We start from the raw sequence: 23,816 nt of genomic DNA, 5'->3' as shown, positions 1-23,816 counted from the left end.
AGACCAGTGGTACAAATTGTTGAAGCTTTTTTTAAAAGTTAATAAACTATTTGAATAGTACATAAAAATCAAACTTTGTCTGAGTTATTGGGCTACATCTTTCTCCGAAGTTTAAGAACCAATTAAAACTATATATGAAAAGCAAGTTGAGCTAAAGTTAGGTCAAGTGTCCATTATCAGGTTGGAACTATAAAAGTTGGGTTTATATTGTGCTAGCGAGTTAGTTAATTAAAGGTGAATTTTACAGATAAAAAGAAAACTTTGCAGTCAAAAGAACTACTAATACTGATTAATTTTGCAGGTTCACATTTGTATAAAAAATGTATGCTAATAAATGAAACATAGAACTTAGTGCAGAAAGAGCCCTTTCCGAGCGGCAATCTGAATGTTTTAGTTTTTACGTTTGCCGCTAGGAAAAGTACTGTGACGTAATAGTTGCCAAACAAACCGCCAACGCCAGCGCGTTGAATATAAATAAACATGGCCAGTGCATACGGAGAAATAGAGGCGGAGTCTGTTTTAACTTTGTGTTCTGAACAGTGTCGAGTAGCACCATATCAATTCGAACCTACTTTGAACGAACCTAGAACAGTTACTTTTGACACAGATCTGACAAGTTCTAGTGATGAGGACAGTTCTACGAGCTAGAGTAGCGGAACTGTGAGTGATACTGATAGCGCCCAGGTCAGTTGCGAGTCGGTCATACTTCCAGTGGAAGAATGGTAAGTCATGACAACAAATATGATCTGTATTATTTCACGTGCAATTTTAAGCATCTCGAAACCTGTCTGGTGTTTATAAATTATTGGTATCACAGGCTGGGTTTTATTTGTTTACACTTTGCCGACTATAGTAACTAATACTCGGCCCTTCCACAATCATTGTACCGGGTATTTATGACTCGTAACAAAATGAATTTCAATTATACGTCATAATTCTGTCTATAAAATCAAACTATAGATGTAGCAGTCTGAATAGTTAATTTATTTTGAAATGTTAAATTTGAAAAATGGAATTATTCAAACTTTTCCATATTTAAAAATGATACAAAAACATCTACAAAATGATCTACCAGCTTTTAAACTTGGAATATACTCTATTTGGGATAGATTTGTACACAGTCTAGACTAGGAAATCAAGGTTTTACTGACTTTCAGGTGCCACAAATGCAAAACACGCTCATAAATGTGAAATGTGTATGTCTAGTTACATTCTTTAAAAACTTGTACTTTTTAAATTATTATATTATACTAGTTATTATTTATCGCTTTATACTGCACACATACCTTTAAGTTTGTTCTTTTCGTGATGGCAAGGGATGGCTTCAGAGGGGTGGAACCTGTATGCTGCAGGCTGAGATCAGTCTTCAGCTCTACACAAGGAAAGATGGTGGGGACGATCCTGTCTACTGCCAATGGTTTTTCAGTCTCAACCTGCCTGGTTTGAAACCCACAGAATCCAAAACAGTGGGATCCAACACAAAACATGAGCATTCAAAGTGATCTTGACAAAGCTTTGCATGGTGTGAAGGAGTCCAGTTCTTCTTATTGATCATCCGCACCCACTGTCGCCACCTTGCCAGTTCCTTCTCCTTGAACTGAAACGAAAAGAAGCTTTTGCCTGATGCCAAACCATTTTTACAACCATAAGCAATGTAGTAAACCATGTTATCATAAAACAAACATAAAGTAGTAATATCAAGACAAAAATAGTCTCACAAAGTATATAATCCTAAAAAAGCACCGATAGATTTACATAAAACACCAGCACTTGAAAGGAACACAATGGTCGGCGCGCAACGAAGTGTGTTTGGCAACTATTACGTCATAGTTGTAGAACGTCACAGAAACAGCCGAACGATCGAGAGGAACTTGAGTTCGAGGACCCGCATAGTTTGTTTCATTTTCACTCAAAAACTAAAGTGTTTAAAAATATGGAAACCACACAGGAATTATACCTGACCAAAGTACAGTTTCTAAGGCAATTATTAGATTTGTTGAAAATTCACATTTAAGGAGTAATCAATATATGTTTTAGTTGCTTTATCTGTTCCTGTGTGGTAAGTAGACATACTAGATTTTTCTACATTATTTTATTAACACTTTAATTGTTTTAATATTTAGTTAGTATTATTCTATGCAGTATTGAATAACCACGTAGCTCAGAAAGCCACTGAGTTGGTTTTGTTATGGTCACCGTCAATCCTTTGTTATTGTCTAACAGGTATCATGTACTTTGTCTACAGGAATATTGTTGTATACTTGCACATCAAAAACAAATACATCCTTCGTTGGCTAAGTGGATGACATCTTGAGTTTAAAGCTTTAACTACAGTGTAAGAGAATGACCAGTCACCTGGTGATGTGTGTCATTAAAAGTAAATCCGGCGTTTCTAACACGGATTCATATTAACTCTACTTGTAAATACAGTGAGCAACTCAATGGAAAGATATTTTGAGAGAAGAAAGTTGTTGATTTATTTACCAGTCTTGTAGAAGACGAAATTTTGATGTATACGTAATTATGCATATGTATTTTCTTCAGAATACAGTAGATTGTGTTTCAATACAAGTCTGTAAATTACATTTGCAGTTACTTCACAACCTTAACAATTCACTTATTACAAAGTGACCTACTAATAACCATGTGACAATTAGTAATACTTTATAATAACACATAGTAGGTAAGAAGAAAATATTTTAGTGCCATGAACATAGGATTTATTGTAGAGTTTTCTACTTTTACTAATGCACATATCGGCCTTTAGTGAAACTACTGAGTTTAAATGAGCCTAAAGTTGTGCTTTACTGAAATAAAAGTATGTTCTCAAAGGTGGTGCTGATATTGATGGGTGTGGTCGTTCCAAAGAGCGTGTGTTTCGGATCACGACTTTTCTGTCTTCGATATTGGTACTTATACCTATTTTTATGCACCTAGTCAATCTTTTACTGCTGTTGATCTCTCTCTCTGCTCCCCTTCACTTTTTTCATTTCTTTTGGGAGGTTGATAGTGAACCACAGGGATGTGATAATTTTCTTATTATATTGAGTGAGACTGGCCATGGTTGATGCCACCTGACCCACGTGCCCCGGTGGAAGATGGACCAGGCCGACTAGCCCCGTTTCACTGCTATTTCAGAACTTGATCCTGCCATTGTCTGTAAGCCATCAATAGACGACAGAGGGGTAGCAATTACAAACTGTATTGTCCAGGCAGCTGATCCATCTATTCTTAAATACTCTACACGTTTTTTATAGTATCCTCATCTGTGGTGGAGTCATGCCTGCTAAATAGCACAGAAGGCTCAAAACCAGACCTGGGATACCTTTCGTAGACATCCCCCACTTTCAAACCTTATTGCTGTTCAGCATACCCGTGCCCATGATTGGCACATGAGATGTCAAAGCCAGAAGAAATCTTGGAATGAGATCACAAATACCATCTCTTCTATCACAAGTTCCAAAGTCATATGGGACAAGATTCGGAGGGTCAGTGGGCAGTATACTTCTCCCCCTTTAATCTTGCTTTCCGATGGCCAGGAAGTTGCTAAAGCCCAGTACATCGCCAATGTTCTCGGCGAAAGCTTTTCTCGTTCATCTAGCATTTCTGTTTCGTCTCCATCTACTTGGCCATTAAGCCTAGACCCATCCATCCAACTCAAAACATTATTTATTTTGGCCTTCATGTCAAAGTGCAGCTGCCTGAATTGGGTCTGTCCCTGGAATGCCATTGCTGTCTGCAGTTAAGTCTTTCCTTTCAGACTGATCGTCTCAATGACTGTAGTTGCCCCTTTACACTGGTGGAACTAAAATTTATTCTTCATTGATCTGACAATACATCAGTTGGATCTGATGGTACTCACTACGATATGCTGCGCCATCTCTTTCCTGCTTCTCTTACTATTATTCTGGTTGTTTTTAACTGGATCTGACGAGAGAATCGTTTTCCTGATGTTTGGTGCTGGGCTAACGTCCTTCCTTTATTTAACACTGGAAAGGATCCCAAGACTCCTTTTAACTATTGTCTAATTGCTTTGACGAGCTGTTTCTGTAAGTTCTGACAGATGATGGTTAAAGCTCACCTTATTTGGTTCCTTCAATTAAACAACCTCCTCTATCCCACCCAGTGTGAGTTCTGAGGACAGTATACCACCATGGACCACCTGATTTGACTTGAAATGTCGATCAAGAAGCCTTTCTCAAGCGACAACATCTTTTTACTTTGTTGTTTGACTTGAGAAGGCTTACAAATGCTACTACTCATTGCATGACTATTGACTCTCTTTTATATAGTACTTTTTGATGGACTGAGGATTGTGAGTCTGTGTGGTCTCAACGCTTTCTTGTTCTTTTCCACAGGTGCTTTGGGTCTCTCAGAGTTGTGTCTTGAGTGTCACATTTGCAGTGTAAAGGTTAATGCTGTCATTGCACAACTTCCTCCTACTGTTGTAAATGGGCTCTTTGTCGAAGGAATTTCACATCTCGTGTCAGTCGTCAAGCATGAGGTTTATTAAGCGGCAGTTTCAGACTTCTCTTAATCACTTGTTGAAGTGGAATGCAGCAAATGCAATTACCTTTTCTTTCTCTAAAACCATTTGCATGCACATTTGCCGCTAATGAGGTATTCAGCTAGATCCTGAGCTCCATTTTGGTGATGTTATTCTTCTCGTGGTCTCTGATTAATTGGGGATTATCTTTGACTGTAAGCTGACCTTCATTTTAAACATCAAGCAGCTACACGTCAAGTGTACAAGGGCACTGAACATCCTCTGCGTCTTCTCTTCCATGCTACAAATCTATTGTACCCTCATTCAATCTAAACTGGGCTATGAGTCTCTGGGTCTGCATGGGGCTTTCTGTACTTCTCCAGTCCAGAGTTTATGCACAAACTTCTTCACATCTACTAGTTCCAACTTACTATACAAAATGCTTTAATACTCTGTTTCTTACCAGAGCATCCTACCTGGAGTTGCATCTTTCTTCATCAGTGGGCTGTGCTCTCTCAGAATAGATGGTCTGCCATTATTTCTTTTGGCCTTCATGTCAAAGTGCAGCTGCCTGAATTGGGTCTGTCCCTGGAATGCCATTGCTGTCTGCAGTTAAGTCTGTTGACTTGGAGTGAGCAATGTGATAACAACCTTTTCCAGCTTAAGCCTTCTTTTGCACTTTGGCCATCTTGTTTCCGTTAGGATTAGAAGGAAGAAGTTATCCTGGCTAGGCTAAGCATTGGCCACAGTTTTTAACTTATCGATTTCTTTTATTTCAGACTTATGCACCAACAATGTTTAGCCTTTACGACACTCAAGTCACAATACCTTATGTTTTACTGTTGTTCTGTTGTTACGACTCTGAATGGTGGCAGTATTGTATACACGTTTTTGTGTTTGTGTTTTTTTATTGCAGAGCCACATCATGCTATCTACTATATTCAACGAGGGTAATCAAACCCATGATTTTAGCATTGTAAATCCAAAAACTTATTGCTGTCCCATCCGGGGACAAACATGTTTTTTTATGGGCTTACCCTGACGCTGTACAGTGTCACTGGCAATAGGGAAATCTCGTACCTCAAATATTTGGAGACCACTAGAACCATGGCTTTGGTCATTTATAAAAATAAAATTACACTACACGTTCCTACATTAATAACTACTTTTACAAGTGGAATATGTTACATACATTCCTTAATATTAATTAATCAGTATTTACCTTGATGTATGGCAATGAGTGCCTATGTTATATCTGAGTTTTTCATTTGCTCTACCTACAGCTTCTGAAGTGTTAATTGAGGCATACATACATTTATGGGATATCCTGCTATATCACTTGTAAACAATATGGCAGGAATGGTTCAAGTGATGTTCAAGATCTAGACACTTAAAAGATGGACAAGACACCTCAATTTTATGAGACAAGCAGTTGACATTTCCATATTTGAGGCCTAGACAGTTTTGTATGATTGAATTATATTCCTGCAATCATGCTTATTTTCTAACATGTAATCATTTCTTTTACTATTGCTCACATTGGTATCTAAAAATAATCTACAATTTTACCATGGGTATGTCACAGCTGTTACTTCTAGCTAAAGCACGATAAAGAGATTGGAATGCTTACTTATACATCTCACCTTAGTTAAAGTGTACTTTAGTGAGAGACTATAATAGTGTTACAGTCTTGAAGAAACTGAGAACAATTAATCGGTAGTAAATTGTGGACCTCTTGCTTGGTCTTGAAGCCAATCTTGTGTTATTTCTATTTTAACAGAATTTGTGGAGATTCTATCTCTATTTTTGTAAACATCAATAAATTTCATAAACATGAATGGTAACCAGATACTTGCTTTCAAATATGGAATGATGAATGAGGCCTTGGAATTTCTACTAACCTTAATTACTTCTACTTTACTCATCATGCAGATAACCACTGCAGTGGAGATTTAGATGACTAACTGCCCAATATTCAAAACAACAATAGGACTTCATCCCCTCCTTGGATAAGTAACTGCCTGAGCTGATACTGTTTGTTTTCTCGGCGGAAAATAGTTTATTTTAGGTATGGGCTATACAACTGAATTTCATGATACTGTGACAGTAGAATTCAGCTGTATCATGGTTTACATTTGTGTATATCAGGGCTTTGTAACTTCCTCTAATAGATATATATTCGTCTAATGCACTTTTACTGAGCCAAGTCTTTCTAGGATGAGATAAGTCTCCCACAGTACATCAGTTTACGTACTGTAAAGGTGAAATTGACAGATAAGTTTTTCAGTACATCTATCTCAATTATGTCAGTGCTAAAAACTAAGATCCCAATGACTACCACTTTGTTCTGTGAGTGATGCCTCCTAGACATGGTTGGAGACTCACCTTTTCATTCACATCTTGATTATCTCAAGTTACTAGAATGAAGTTTGAATTGGTTGGTTTTGTAAAAGTGTCTGATATGTCACGAGATTTACCAATGTTTAGCTATTCTAGTATGAATAAACAACTGTATTTCCAACTCCTACACTATAACAACAAAGTGCCAAAACCAATTCAGCACTTAGAGAATGGGCTTATCACCAAACCTTTAGATAAAAGCTATCCATTACAATTCCCAAAGGCAATTATTATGGCCAACTTTCACTCCTATAATTTCCTGGAACTGTAGCAGCAGTGAGCAACACCTGTTATTGGCTCTCCTACAATTGCTGCACCATCAAAACCAAAGCTTTAAATACTTTGCTGCTTGGTACAGTATGGGTAGTCCATTCAAAAAGATAAATTTATCCACAGGCAAGTAAACATTTTGGTTCTCTTTTTCTTGACACAATCAAAAAGTAGGCCTTATTTGTATATTATGTGGCACAAAAACTATAGAAAGTCTATAATAATCTTGCCCAATCAGTGGGTACTAGTGTTTTTGCATTACAATGTGGTGGATAGGTTAACCCTTGACTGGGCTGAAGCTTGGCATAATATGTCTGGGTATGACAGCCTATCCAAGATACAGCTACTGATGCTGATAATGCAGACTTCTTTCGGCCTTTTGGCTAATTCAAAGTTGCAACTTCACACCATGGCACTACAAAACCTGCGTCATATCAAGCTAGTGCTCACTGGGTAGCTCTTACACGAACCCGTGAAGGTGGATATCTATGTAATCCAATAAAGCCATTGCAAGGTTAGCTTTTCCATGTCGTTGATGCGAATTGTTCATGTAAATGACCAATATCTTTATGATAAACTTCTTCCAAGTCTTGAATTCGGCCCGATGAATTATTCAATCTTCAATTGGATTGAACATTTGTCAAATTAGAAGTTGACTGTCTTGTAGTCACAGAATTATATATTTCACTCTAGGTCCCAATTAAGTTTTGAACTAAACATTTCAGATAAGGTTTGTGTAACCTTGTCTGGAGACCAACATTCCAAGCAGGAATCTAGCTGAAATTCTTCCTTCACTGTGCCCTTGAATCTTAGGTGGTGATTATGTTTTACCTTATTCACGATAACAAGTAATCATGACCAGAAACATTCATACATCATCTGACAAAAAACGTCATCAAAGTTCCACAGTTAATGCGCACCATCTCACTAATTGATTAGATCATTCTTGTTGACAGATATTGTCCAATAATAATAATAATAATAAAATCAATTCTTGTTGACAGATATTGTCCAATAATAATAATAATAATAAAATCAATTCTTGTTGACAGATATTGTCCAATAATGGCATTCCCAGTTTCTTTTTACTATTCTTGAGTACCTTTAACCAGAACTAGAGTTGAGTTTCCTGGTTGGTGAATGTCTTGGAGTCCTACACAAATCATCCCACTTGGTTTTAGGTCCATCATATTCCATATTACGGCAATGAACTTCAGTCATTCATGCTTCCCTTGAACTGAGATGAATCATCAAGGAAAAGGTGTGAGTGGTCATTATGGTTGCACCAGACATCGGTAGTTCTCCCTCTTTAGTCACTGAAATGGTTGCAATGATATGCATATTATGTGCGTCTGTAACATCAGTGTAAATCTGATATCTAGAATATTTCTTTTACTAGATTAAGAATTATCTTAAAAGCTTTTTCTCTTGATCATAATTAACTCCTAGTTGTGGAAAATGCTATTTTTCTTTAAAAAATCTCTTTTTAAACTTAAATACAAAAGTAGGAGAAAAGGGTAATACACACATTAGAAGAAAACAAAAACATCTACCACGTAATATCCTGTTTTCACAGTATACCAGAATTTTTTCATTGCTATCCAAGCTGTAATATTCTCAGAGTAAAACTAATTTTTTCTTAAATAAACAAGCCAAACCCACAGAATAACAGAAGATTCGAACAAGATATTTATTACAGAATAGTTCTGGATTTCTACGAAACTCACCGACTTTCATCAAACTCACTCTCACTTCAACATTCAGGAGCACACCAAACTAAATGTCTGGGGCAAGCCTCATTCAAAATGCTGAGTAACGATCATCTAATCATGTGCACCTGATGTGATACACCTATGTGTGAGTTGAGCCATTTTAAGTGGGAATAAATGTGGGGGTGTCCTAACTTTTTCCTCAGTTAGAATATGCATTTTTGTAGAAATACATTTACAGAAGATCTTGGAAAGTCTTTTCTTCAGTTTAATTGTTTAGTTATATTCCTACAATCTCTCAGTATTGTTAAAATTGAGATTAAATATCTATATATCCAAAAATGTTACAAAAATACACAGTCTTTCATAGGGTGTCCTAACTTTTTCACATGGCTGTAAATAACTACTTTCTGACTCCCTTTAACCGAGATAAGCTGCTACTTTCTCTTGAATATGCATGCACACACACTCTCTTTACCAAATAGGCTTGCTTCAGCTATATCTTTTGTTTACTTACGTGTGCTTGCAAGAAAAAACTATGCAATGACTTTACAAAACCTTTCTGTATACTTGTGGATTCACACCGCTAGAAACTGGGTTTTGATACTCGTCGTGGGCAGAGCAAAGATAGTCCATTTTGTAGCTTTGTACATAATTCCAAATAAACAAAGCCATCAGACTGCATAATACACCTGGGTATGCCAATTTCAAATTTTAGTTTCGTCCAATACCTGAGTTTTAGTTCTTAAGGCAAGGTGTGTTTTTCTACAGAAAGTCAAACTTGTTAAATACGCACAAAAAGCCTGCAGTTGAACAATAATTATTACAGAAATTATAATAGACAAAATATTCACCAAATAGAATCAACTTTTACCTGTTATTGTAAAATGTCCGACCAAATAATATTCGAAATAAATGGTTTGTTTCTTTCTTTTAAATATTCAGAAAGAACCTGCGCAAGGTTTACCTGCGTTAACCAATCGTGTTTTAAACTTACAGACCAGAGGGAAGGTCGCTAGTTAGCCAACAAGTACACAAAATTAATTAGTTGGCTACTTTGATTGAGAAACAATGGTTGTGACTGTAAGTCTTGTAATGCACCTATTGTCCTAAAGTGCAGAGAACATTTTTAAAACTTTTTTTATGAATGGACATTGACCATGACCCTCCAGATCCACAGCATGTAAGAAGTCTACAAATATAAGAAAACTGAAACTATTATTACTATCATTAGTAATGTTAAACCAAATGCTCTCTTAAATCGAGATACTGAGTTGATAATCTTGGAAGACTTCTCGGGAATATTAAAGAATATGCTTCTAAGTAAATTCAAGAACGAAGACAGTCCAATTCAGCAGATGCAATAGTTTAATAAGATAAAGAAAGTAACCCTCACACTCCACTTCTATTCGTCACATGTTCCAATGATGTCTGGAAAGTATTTAAACTTCTTACTTCGAATTCATTTTCCAAATAGATCTTCTCAGTATCATTTCAGATTGTGTTCTTTAATTATCTATTTTCATATCTTTAAAGCAATATCAGACTTCTCTTTTCAGGATTACGTTATGGAAAATTCATAAAAGCAAGTCCTTTGTTCAGCAAGAACATTGTCTGATTTATACTTATTGGTCATTTCTTACCCTTGGCGATCCAACTAAATAAGTACCAGAGGTACTTGCTTCATTCTTGTTTGTTCCAAAGGACTGTGGATATACCATGTTGGATACGTTCTGGCTGACAATAAAAATTCTATAAATTTAACCTGTTTTATTCAATAGTACCATAAGAACGCGGCATCACTGCGCATAGCACTGCAATGGAACTTATCCCAACTCTAAATCATTGTGTCACTTAAGTTGCTAAACTACCAAAAGTCAGGACCTGAATGGTGTATTATCATACACATATATAAATAAGCCTACTTACGGTCGAGAAAAGCACTTTGTTTATTTGTTTCAGATATTCATGGAAACCTACATAAGGTTTACCTGCGTTAGCCAACCCTAATTTTGAACAGAAAGACTATAGACCATTCCAGGTCCTGTGTGTGGAGAGCACAACTGAATTAAAAATGTGATGTAGTAGCTAACAGTGCTTTGCTATTTCATGCTGAAAACAGGCCTGTTAATCAGAACTATAGTGTACAATTACACAATGTGCAACAAGAGGGAAGCTTGAAATCGGGAAATAAACTGTCAGATGAGTACTTGTAACTTCAAAAGCATAAAATTAACATTAAAATTGCTACTCAACAGATGGCGCCATTAAAATTGTAATGAATTCAAAATACCCAGATTTTGATAATGCTTATGGGACAGTTCTGTTTATTCAAACACTTGATTTAATTTCATACATGACATATTCAAGAAATTCATTTCTCAATTTATTCAATGACATCTGAAACATTCAGGCACGAATTATTAGCAAAGTAGTTGTTTGAAAGACGACTCTGGAATTTCTCCGAGTTGAAATTATCGCAAGATTGTTGTGAATCATTTCAAGTATATTACTTGTAATACTTGCCAGAACCATCTAAAACCCTTGTTCACCTGTACTAGTGAGATGAATGGAATAAATAACAAGTCTAATGTAATCCAGTTCAAGTCAAATGTGTGATTATATGGTTGCACAATACCATCCTGACTTCAAAACTTGTTTAATATTTAAGACCAAGAGCTTCGTATTCTTGTAGACGTTTTCTTGAGGAAGATTCAGTAAGAATGTTTTTTTGTGGAGTAAATTAGTCATTGTAAAGCTGGCTTCTTTTTGCTGATACTGCACAGTAACAATTTACTTTTATAATTTTTAACTTTTATTACTTTATAACCCTTCTAATGCACAGTTTATAATTTAACGTGCTAGTATCATTGTAATTATGTAAAAACTGTTAATTTATTAGTGAAGTGAAGTAGTGGAAACATCCTTACTACACCTACTACTGTGCTATTTTTGATTTTAAAAACTGGCTATTATTTTTCCATATTGAAAAAATTGCTTATTCACGATTTACAAAATTATATTTTAAACCTACTATAATTAAAAAAAAAAACATTCGTTTATTTCTTCTCTAGTTCCTCCTAGGCTTTTGCATCTGCACCTGCTAAGCATGGTTGAATCAAATAGATATCATCCGGGATGTGTCAAGAATTTTTTTTTTTTAATACATAAATTTCATAGATTCAGTGCTGGATAAGTAGAGGTCAATAAACGGATTAGTCCAGCTTTCTCTTACATTACACAGGATATATATACAGCCTATATGTTTTACATTATTAGAGGCGCACTTAGGATAAAACAGAAACATTACTTATGTTCATCTCTTGGTAAAATATTAATTCTACAACTACTTTTTGTTTTCACATTTCATCAGTCATTTGAGGGATTTCATTTTCACACTGTTTATACATACTTCAAAATAGATACAGTTGTATATTAATGAGATATTTTAAAGGCACGTTATTTATTGCTCTCTAGTTTAAAATAAAACTAAAATAGAAAATAAAATTTTATTTGAATAATCAAATTCAGTAGACGTAAATAATTTAAAAATCTTATATACTTTCAATCTTTATATCACTATTAGCATGTATCGAGGGAAAAAAAAAACTTTCGTAAACCTTTCACCTTACATTTCACAGGTTCAACTGTTAATATTACTTTAAAAATTATTTTGTTTGTTTTGTGTTCTAAACCAGCGTATCCCAAACTTTCTCGGTTCACGGCGATCTTAGTGTCTCAGCAACTTTTTCATAACGTCCCTAGGCAAAAAAAAAAAAATAGCAGTTCTGTTTATTAAGTAGTTAGGTCCAAACAACTTAATACTTAATAAGTATTTATGTCCTAACAAGTTAACAGCCGTTTGAAAGAATAATACACGTACATTGAAAGCAAAAACAATATATTTTTTCATTGAGATGTTTGCGCCTGTTGGGCAATTCACATCTTCTCAAATCTTGGGGTCATTTTGGACACCGCCACCCTCATTTCCTGTTCCACGTTGATATGGCATCGCAAATTGAATTAGGACTTTAACACTTAGCAGCGGATATCCATCTTTTACTGATATCCAAAACTCAGTTAGTTCCATGCTGCCAATTTTTTTTCAAATTCTTGTCACAAGACAGCTCAATAAGATCTTCTTCTGTGGAGGTAAATTCAGATGGGGCCTTAGCCTTGAATGGGTCTTGGATCCATGCAAACTTCTCCATCTCTCATGGAAAGTAATTTTCAAACCAATGCTGTGTTAAGTGATACTTAAAAACAGATTTTAGTTCGTGGGTCAAATGAACTTCATTGGATGTAACAAACTGCTGCAATAGGGGTAAACAGTCTTTGCCACCATCTTCATACATGTTTTTTCTCCATAGTAGTAGCTTTTTCCTGAAGACTGAAACCTTCCCTGCGAGTTTCAAAATGTGCGTGTTACTTCCCTGCAGAGAAAGATTCAATGCATTCAGTTTTCGAAGAGATCGCACAGGTGTGCTAATTTTGACAAAAAATCAGTATCCAAGAAGTTTTAGCACATCGTGTTCTTCTTCTTCGACATAAAGTTCATCACTTTCAACACTCTTTCCAGGACTGGCTTCAATGGAGGACACAGGTACTTTGATACAAGGGCTTCCCTGTGGACTATGCAGTGGGTCTACAGTGTATGAAGAGCTATGCTTAATATGAGTGCCCATAACAGTCAGACATAGAGCGACCACCATCGGTACACACGTCAACTCACTTAGTACAGTCTACGTTGTTTTCACATATGAAAGTGTCAAGGATCTCAAACAACTCTTGAGCCTTTGTACCTGCAGTGATACTATTACAAAAGAGAAGGTCTTTTACAATTTTGTCACCATCCACAAACCATGTGTAGCAAATCAAATGAGCATCCTTGTTACTATCCGTCACCTCATCTAACTGAACTGTAACCTAAATTCCTTTCCTTTCATTTTTTTTCATTTAGCTAATCGTTGAGAGCTTCGGTCATGTTTTGAATTCTACGACTGTTAGTATTGTTTGATAAAGGCACCTTTGAGAGCAGTCTTCCCGCAGATTTACTAACAATAATGTTTACTATACCACTGCAGATGGTAAAATCAGTTCTTCTGCGATGGTGTGAGGCTTTTTAAATTTCGCGACTCTATATGCCACCTTTTAGAATGCTAGCAAAGCATTGCTTGGTATTCATGCTTGTTTCAAAAATGTAACTTTTTGTTTTTCAATTCTTTTAACTTTCTGACAACTTTGCCACTGGTCTGTGGCTTGCCATCATTTTCTTCACTTCTTATTATTGTTAAAAAATCTTTCCATTTTTATGCATAAGAATTAAAAATCAACAAAATAATTCACTAAACCTTCGCAAGACCCCACAAACACTTGATCACAACACCTTTCAGTTATTTCGATTACTGACGGACCCCGGAGAGTCGACAGATATATAAAATTTAAGAAACGAGAAAGTTCGAGAAGTTACTGGAGTAGTCGAAAGTACAAGTAAACAAAAACCATAGAGTTATAAATAGAGAGAGAGCTCTGGTCACGTGGCCGTATGACGACATGGAAAAGTCGCCGCCATTATCAAAACGGCAATAGACGTCCGAATATCACTGACGGATAACTGCCAACTTCTCAAACAATGCCCGAGAACTGTGTTTGTTTTAAGTACACAAATAAGCGTAAAAAGGCATCAGAAATCTCCTTCCATGAGTAAGTATTCACATTTATGAACTTTTCTTTCAAAATGAAGGCTTTGAAGCTCGAGAAATTGCAAACTGTTGTCTGCTTTTCGTCTGTCAAATCCCAAAGGGCCAACTGTATTGTAATGTACTAATTTCTACTAGATGTACTAGGCTATACACCGTAGGCCTAATTAAGGTATTGGACGTCAGAATTGAGTATGATATGGTGCTGATTTAGACTGTGGTATTAAATATACCAGTATTTAGGTATGAATAAGCGATCAAGCAGTCAAATCATGAATGGCAGTGACCACTGGTGCAAATTAGGCGCAGAATAAACACGTTTTTGGTCCCAATGCTGTTTTTTCTTGTCCGATTTTAAAATTTGAAAAAATATTTTAGACAGATGTAGCACAGAGATATTGGAAATTGTATCCTCAAAATCAGTTACAGTACAATTTAATTTTTAGGTTCCCTTCTGATTAAGCAGTTTGTCAACAATGGTTGAAGAATGTAAGTAGCGAAGGATTTCAGTCATCCAGACACCAAAGGGTGTGCAGTGAACACTTTCTGGCAAAATATTATATGAGAGATATAAAACCACTTGGACAATACTGTCAATACTTATCAATATTTTTTAAAAACACTTTTATTTTTGAAAAATACAATCAATAGCTTTATAACATATGTAAAATATATAGTAATGACTGCCTACGTTTGTTACTGTTTATAGGACATGTATCTTTAATTTCGGGTATGTTTAAAAAATGAGATAACAACAAACTACCATTGGCTTCTTTATGAAAACCTGCTGCAATCACAAAACCCTAAAGAATAGTTTTCATTTATTTCCAGAAGTGCATCTAAGAGAGATAAAAGAAGATGACATCTTGAAGCATGAACTGAAACCTCTGGGAGTGCCTACCATCTTTCCAGGTTATCCTCGACATAAGTAAGTTGTACATTCACAAAGTAGACCACCGTCAAGAAAACGAGCTCCTGAAATCAAGGAGACATGCTCAGTACCTGCCGAGAAGAAGAAAAAGACATCAGGTGTCGAGCATTTATATTGTTCAACTGTCCCAGTGGAAGATCAGCTTGAAGCAGCTAAGAACAAACGAAAAAAAGTACATAACGATTTGGGAGTATGCAAGCAAAAAAAAAAAATGAAAATGAAAACTGAATCTATCGCAAAACTGCTACAAATCCTAAAAGAAAAGAATCTTCTCACCTAAATTCGCCACTGGGCTTATAAGATCTGCAGATGGGAGCTTTCAATGTGCAATTTGAACATTTTTATATTCCAGACTGCCTACAATGCTTTTCAGTCACAAAAGTAAGGGTAATTTATTTGTTGAAATATATATAATCTCACTGGTGAATATAGGCAGTATGGCTCGCACTCATACTTAAATATAGTAACTAAATTTCTACGGAATCAGGTATGTTATGATGCCCACTGCGCGTTATTTGAGAATAAGGCCGGCAATTAACTACGCAAATTTACATCATGCACACAGTTTGCTTCATAATTGCTATAATCGCAGACATGTTTAGTTAATTATATAGTTTTATCATGAAATTGTCACCCCCTTCGAAACTCACATGTGCTAGTGTGTTGTTGACATTGTTCCCCTTTTGGTGGCCATATTGAAACCTCCATTACATTACAGTCTGTAATTGGTCAATGTACGAGACTGCTCTCTCTGTCTGTTCATAACTCAAGCATTCGAGAACGTCATCCAAAGGAATGTAGCACAATCTAATGTTAAAACTGTAAACTACCTTGAGGTAGAAATTCGCGCTGTATTCGACAGATGCCGATATCGGCGCAGAGTTTGAGAACCACTGTTCTAAACAATTATTGAATATTGTTGCACTAGCATAACTATAACTAATTGTACAATAATTATTATGCTTTTGTTAAGGATTACATTCTTTATTGTCTATTGTTTGAAGATGTGCTGAGAACTTTAAATGAGTTTTAAACTATTATTTGCTCATTGTTCGATTGAAATCAAACGCAAACTTCAGACTGGGCTGCTAGCGTTCTTCTCACCACGACTATCGAAAACCGCTTTATAGCCTTACAAATCCGCAGACTCTTTTTTCTTTATTAATGAGCCCTCATAGAGGGAGTATGAACATAAATACATAATATTATTAGAACAGAATATGTTAAAAATATTACATAACAATGAAATACACAACTAATTACAATACACATATTATAATACACTGCCCGGAAGAATACTAATGAGACATAAGTTAAATATCAAGACAGTAAACAGCCATATAAAATATTACTGCAACTCCTTACACAGCACTTATACTTGTAGACCAGTGATGACCCTTACTAAATAGTCATTGTCCCTGAAGATATTATAAAAGTCTGATAGCTTGTGTTTGAACTTGAATCTTTGAATCGTATGAAATCAAAATATATTTTTTTAAATCAAGCATTAAAGAAGTTTACAAAATATGCACGAATATCACATGTCAAATCTTAGCACGTACAGAATATAATACAAATTTTGCCAAACACGTACAAAAGTGGGACAGTTTTCTATAATGTGACCTCAAACCAGATAAATATCCAATCAAAGCCACCAGTCGTTACTCTTGATCTAATAAGAGACGACCCAAAACTATCTCCAACAAACTAAATATCAAATCCCACATATCCTGTGCACTTGTACACTGAAAAAACACGAACTATAGTTTCTCGAGTACGATTACAGGAGGAACATGGCCCTTTCTGATGTCTAAATATGTGAAGTAATTGAACATTTGTAGTTACCGCATGATGTCAAAGAATATAGTTTAAATTACAGTATCGATAGCTGAAATCAAAACAGCTATTCCAAAGAGACGGCCAATCAGTATAACGCCCCCACGGCTGAAGGGACGAGCATGTTTGGCGCGACGGGGATGCGAAACCGCGACCCTCAGATTACGAGTCGCACGCCTTAACCCACCTGGCCATGCCGGGGCATCTGATTTTAGTGTTGTAAATCTGTAGACGTATCGCTGTCCCACTGTGTGACGACGAATTTGTATACAAAAAAAAATGTTTTCGTATACGCAGATGAGTTGTTTACAAAAATAGTTTTAATATGTTTGACTACTGTAACTATGAGATAATTTCATGTTGATTATGATTCTATCTGAATATTTGATTTTTATAGTATTATTTCTGACACTAAACCTATTACGGAAAAAAATGAAGAAATCCCAAGTTTTGAATGTTTATATTGGTTTGTAACAGAAAAACATCTTATATAATGCTATATGGCATATCAAAATATCTAAGCCATACAAGTTGAGCAGTGAATAAAACATAGGGGTTAAAAATCAAGAAATGTATGTGTGCGTAATGAAAGAAATTGCTGTGTTTTATTCTTGTTACATACTTACCTCCTTGTAGGTCAACCTGTGTTTATGACTTACAACCTTACAATCAGGGATTCGATTCCCGGTCGTGGGCAGAGCAGGTAGTCTAATATGGCTTTACTATAAATTTAACAAACAAAAAGTTACATGCTGTATAATACACGAAATGAATTTTATTTCAAGTGGAGATACATTTGGGTCATGAAATTTACTTATGTCTTGCTTTTCTTCTTTTAGTATTATTTATTAGTTTAAAAAAATTAATGATCATAAATTATCAAACCTAACAGTTGTCCTTCTTTATATCCAGAAATTAAATTGAGGAGGAACGGTCCGGAACAGAGATAATCTTGATTCAAACCATTAGTGTCCGTGTCTTCTCTCTCCAATGTCCAAGTTCGTCAGAAAAGGGAAGTTCCGCCTGTTTTAAAATTCCAGCTCAACCACTGTTTATGCCAAATGTATATTAAATATAATTCATATTTATTATTACCCGTAAACATGAAAACTTAATGACTGATTAATATAAAAAATGGAATCGTAAACGAGTAAATTAATGAAAAAATCATCAAATGTTTATATAAAATAATTTGTTTATCTTCATATTTCTGTGAACTAGAAATTTTACACATGCTTGCTTATATGATTTTAGTCACAAAGAAGTGAGAATCGATCACCTTCGGTAAACATACAAAAAAAAAATATTTTGGTTCGTAGTATTAATGTTCAGGTCTACCGAAAGGAACCTTGATCGAGAAAATGAAATAATGGCTTGGTGTTTTATGGCTCAAAGCAACTAGAAAATAATGGCAACATTAATGACTCGCGCATCAGAAACCAGGACTAAGGGCAAGATTTGAGAAGTAAACAGAGTTTGACAATATGAGATTGTTTCAAGGTCGAAAGTTTTAATCATACTATGTTATGTACTATTAATTTGGGAAAGTATTCAACAAGATTATATCGTGATAATAGGTTGTTTTAAAACGACAGAAACAAGTTTTGTTCGTTGTAAGGTCTACGCGACCTGGTGGTTAGGTTTCTTTAGGTCAGTGGTTCTTAACCTTGTTGGAGGTACTGAGCCCCGGAAGTTTCGTACTTGCATTCACTGAACCCTTCATAATTGGAAAAATTAAAGATGTTTTTTTTCAAACTCAAAACATAAGTAGATATTTTATTAGTGTACAAAATGAACCATGCAGCAGTTGCACACAATATCACTGTGTTCAAAGAACAAACCCAACAAAATATGAATTTCACACAAAAACAAAATCATAACTCAATGAATATTTACTGCAAATCAATGTGACTTTTGCTGTTGCCTTTCAGAGTCAAGTTCAGAAATGCACGGCTTCACCTTGACAAGTGCTACTCTCATATCATTTTCGCAACAAAGTCTGTTCCTTTTCTTCGTTTTTATGTCTATCATCCTCGTAAAGGATTGCTCGCAAAGATACGTTGTAACAAACGGTATGAGTATCGCAAGGGCTTTCTTAGCAATAAGAGGGTACGCTACGATTTAGTGACACCAAAACGTTGAGAGCGTTGTTGTTCTGAAAAGTTGCTGTTGAGCCTGGTTCTGCTGAAGTTTAATGATTTCGTCGAGGTATTCATCATTGACATCTGCTGTCGCAACACTAAACGTGAACGGCTGTCTCACCCACGCTGGATATGACTCTCTGGTGGGGAAGTATCCGTCGAGAGACTTTGCGAGCTCAACTAAGTGCATGACAATTGCTTGTTTCAGTTCCCGGGTACAGAAATGTCTCCGATTTTAGACACATCTTCGATCTTACTTACACAGTCGTCCAGCAGGGGAAAGTTTGCGAAGTTATCATTCTGTGTTCGTCCTTTCCATGACGGTTGTTTTTTGAAAAGCCTTCAGGTTTTCTTCTGCTTCGATGATGTTGACTCCACTGCCCTGCATCTGTTAATTGAGATGATTGAGAGCATTGACGATATTGGCCATGTACGCCAAAATGAGAATGAACTCATTTTTCGAAGCAATCTGCATGACAATGTTGGTGCTCTCACAAAAACAGGGCTAATTCCACACGCATGGCAAAAACACGATTCAGCACCTTTCCCAGGGATAACCACCGAACGTTAGAATAGCACAGAAGTACCTCGAATTCAGAGCCCATTTCATTACACAGCTCTTTGAAGATGCGGAACTTCAGGGCACTATTCCGCACAAAGTTCGCACATTCCACTACAATTTTTAATAATTCTGCTAGTTTTGAAGGCAAGGTTTTAGTTGCCAATGCATGCCTGTGCAGAACACAGTGCGTTACAATGATGTGTGGTGCATCGACTTTTGCCAGCACACCAAAACCAGAGTTTCGTCCCAGCATGACTGGAGCTCCGTCCAAAAAAAAATTCTGCAGAAACCATATCCCACGAAAGATCGTTGTGTCTGAAGAAGTCATCCATAAGTTTCTTCACGTCGGCTGCCTTAGCTGTTGTTGTAAGAGGCTTACAAAATAAAAAATTTTCTTTTATCTCGTCATTCTTCACATAACGCACGAATTCAACAAGCTGGCTTACATTGGAAACGTTAGTGGTCTCGTCGAGTTGAAGGATGAATTTTTCTGGGCTTGAAATCAGATCTGCAACTACTTTAGCCAAGATGTCATCGCTCATGTCATCTATTCTGCTGCTCATGGTGTTATTTGGAAGAGGAATTTGGGATAACTTATTTTCAGCAGTTTTTCCCAGCATGATATTCGCCATCTTCAACGCAGCTGGTTTTACGAGTGCTTCACCGATGGTGTGTGGTTTGCCCTGCTTTGCGATCAAGTACGCAACTTCATACGATGCTGTGAGGATCGGTTTATCGATGGGTACAAAGCCGAGAGCAGGCAAAGTAGCCTTTTCATCGAACCTGGCTCTCTTTACCTTTAATTCAGCAAGCGTTGTGTTCTTGTATTTCCCATCTCCATGCAGCTTTCGGGAGTGTTCTCTGAGTTTTGCTAGACTAGAATTGCTCAACTTGGCATTGCAAATGATGCATTGAGGATGCTGACTCCTATCATGTTCCGATATACACGTTAATCCATATTGTACGTATTCGTCTGACCACTTTCTGTTTTTGCTCGACATAGTTAGTATGAAGGGATTGAAAAATTAGGAAAAAATCACAAATTACGCACGATTACTATAGTCACAAGTCGACTGCTAAGCGCACGAAGTTCCCTGCAGCACAAATGTTAAGGCCAATTGATGTGACGTGATCAGCCGCAGCCAATGATAGCCAAGTGGAGCATGACGTCACGAATCATACGATTGGGGGGAACGGAACAGACACACACACAGTGTGTGAGTCTTGACCTCAGCATAACTCCTGAGACTGACTCACCGAACCCCTGGGGTTCGATTGAACCCAGGTTAAGAACCACTGCTTTAGGTCATGGAATCAAAACCCATTACCGATCATCCTCGCCCTTTCAGTTATGGAGATGTTATAACATTACACTCAATCTTGATATTCGCTGGTAAAGAGTTAGCGGAAGGTAGTACTGCCGGATTAGCCTTATAAGCATACATAACAAATACTACAGGCCCCACTGATAGGTGGCGTTGAGTAACTGCCATATCTCTAGCCTGTCGCTTGAAACCTTAAGAACAACTAGCATAGATAGCTCCGAAACATTCAGCAATAAACTCTCATTTTACTGGTACCTAACATGTCTCTAAGTTGAGTGTGTAGATTTTGTGTGTATATATTTTTTTCCTGGCACTCAACTGTGTTAGAGTGAAGTATTGGAGATAAACCAGCTAACATCAAGTATTCCTTTCAAGGTTACGCAGCCCATTGTACTAAATGTTGATCACGTGATTGTAGCAGCTGATTTTTTAATTTTTCGCTTGGTGGGTGCAGGTGTACTGACGGTACGTGTCATTTGAAAGTCGGGGAATATTTTTCTACTTGGTGTACCGTCATAAACAATTCAATTATTTCTTTACATCAAACGTGTCGAGAAATCATTAAAAACAATTACGTTGTCAAGATACATTTTGGAAGGACTATCTCCTAGTCGTTTCTAATTTTGACCCGATACGCCAGAGAAAAGGTAACTAACTAGTTAACAGCTCTCACCTCAGATTATTGGGCGACTCAAATCAAACAGAAGGATTCAAATATCACTCATAACGGTTGGAGACTTTGCGTCAAGTGGATTAGAACCATGAAGACCAGTTTCCACAGTTTGACACGCAAACTACTTGTCCAGGCAAAATCCATTCATATAACGTTTTAGTCCGTGAAATACCAGCGCACAATAACTGGTAGAATACACTATTGAAATTTGCATTGTTTAGCACTTTGTACTGTTCTATTTTATAGTATTAAAGAAGTCATTTCAAATACATTAGTTTTTAGATTATTAATTTATATGGTATAATCTATCTAAAGTAAACAAACGTACAAAACGCACATAAACTTTTATACAACTGAAGACAAGGATATCAAAAAGAAATTGTGAAAAACAACTGGCTTTTATGTCTTGATATAAAAAGTAAGAGTTATCACAAAACATGTCGTCAGCAAGTATGTATGCAAAAAGTAATTTGTTTTGAACATAAAAGCGGCTTTTTAATCACTATATACATTATGTTACGTTAAGCTTTATTTTGGCCAAACATATTTCTAATTTTTTGTTGTTGTTCTTTTTAGAACACTTATCACTCATAAACTGATTACATGAGTGTGTAACTAATTAACTTTCAAATGTTTATTTAGGTAGATAAAAGAATGAAATTTTCTTCATGTTACTAATTTCGAAATAGGAAATACAGAACCTGCTAAAAATAATGTACGAATTTCTTATATAAGACATAATTATCTGAATTTGAATTAAATCATTTGTCGCAAAACGACCTGAATGCTTATTGGATGGACAGTCGCTTGTTTTAGACGTATGCTGCATATTGGCTAAAGAGGTTAGACAATCTTTGTATGTGAACGAATAATATATAACAAACATCTTGTTTTATACTAACTATGAGAAAAACATATACACTGGATAGATGAAGTGAAGAAAAGTGACTTAGCCACTATTCAGTTCTATTTTTGGAATACTAAAGTTATTTAGTGAACAATCTATACATTTTGAGTACTAACTTAATAAGATAGTCGAGTTTGTATTTTAATTTTTCAACTTCCTTGCGTGTTCATTGGATAGTCAATTATATAAAGTGAAATGCCATAAATATATTAGTTAATCTGATATGTTTGCTAAAAATAACACATAGTCTAATCTGCTTTACAACGATGAAAGTGGGTTATTTGTTGTACTGCAATGTACATGTTTAACAGGCTACGTTTGTTTGTAAACTTAGTTCACAAATCAAACTAAGGAGTAACTTAATTGTTAAATTTCTTCTCGTACATACAAAACGAACTCAAAACTGGTTAACAAATTCACTGATTAACTTCCTGTCTAATTCACTGTCACTTACTCAGTAACCAACTAATAACACCGTAAAAAGTCACTAATTAATCTTTTGCTGATCAACTGGCTCATTGACAAACTCTCTTGTCATTTAATTCTCTAACTGATTCACTTATATTTTTATATCTCACAAAATTTGCATTTTTTCAAACCTCAAGAAATATGTACATCTTCTGTAATCTTGACACACATTACTGTTATATGAAAAGTCCTCTAGCAAATGGCACAAAATTTCTCAATCGAGATAATCAAAGCATAGCCTATACAATTACCATCTCTTGGATTGTAAAATCCATTGAACAATAATAATAGACAAATAAAACAATAATATGTCAGTATCTACAATTAACAAAAATTCCTATTCATAAGTAAACATTACAGCCATTAAATCATTATTTAAACTGTTACGTGTACTAAAAACCAAAGTACA

At 35.9% G+C, this 23,816-nt stretch overlaps 2 long non-coding RNA genes across 3 annotated transcripts in view; one reads left to right on the top strand and one right to left on the bottom strand.

Annotated features, from left to right (window-relative positions):
• LOC143250494 (uncharacterized) overlaps nt 1–17,902 on the top strand; it is a 20,433-nt gene extending 2,531 nt beyond the window's left edge. The window contains exons 1-2 of one of the 2 annotated variants that reach the window (XR_013028213.1): nt 13,613–14,568; nt 15,396–17,902. This is a non-coding gene — a long non-coding RNA (uncharacterized LOC143250494). Of the gene's footprint in view, nt 1–13,612; nt 14,569–15,395 lie in introns of those variants that run through there. The other variant, XR_013028212.1, reaches the window with a different exon arrangement.
• LOC143250495 (uncharacterized) overlaps nt 15,160–23,816 on the bottom strand; it is a 21,575-nt gene continuing 12,918 nt past the window's right edge. Inside the window, exons 2-3 of the long non-coding RNA XR_013028214.1 lie at nt 18,217–18,354; nt 15,160–15,566 (exon numbers count right to left, since the gene is read on the bottom strand). This is a non-coding gene — a long non-coding RNA (uncharacterized LOC143250495). The remainder of the gene's footprint in view (nt 15,567–18,216; nt 18,355–23,816) is intronic.

The sequence above is a fragment of the Tachypleus tridentatus genome, chromosome 5, assembly GCF_004210375.1.
Source record: "Tachypleus tridentatus isolate NWPU-2018 chromosome 5, ASM421037v1, whole genome shotgun sequence".
NCBI lineage: Eukaryota > Metazoa > Arthropoda > Merostomata > Xiphosura > Limulidae > Tachypleus > Tachypleus tridentatus.
The sequence above is the reverse complement of the archived record's forward strand: the minus strand, read 5'-3'. Positions and strand labels throughout refer to the sequence as shown.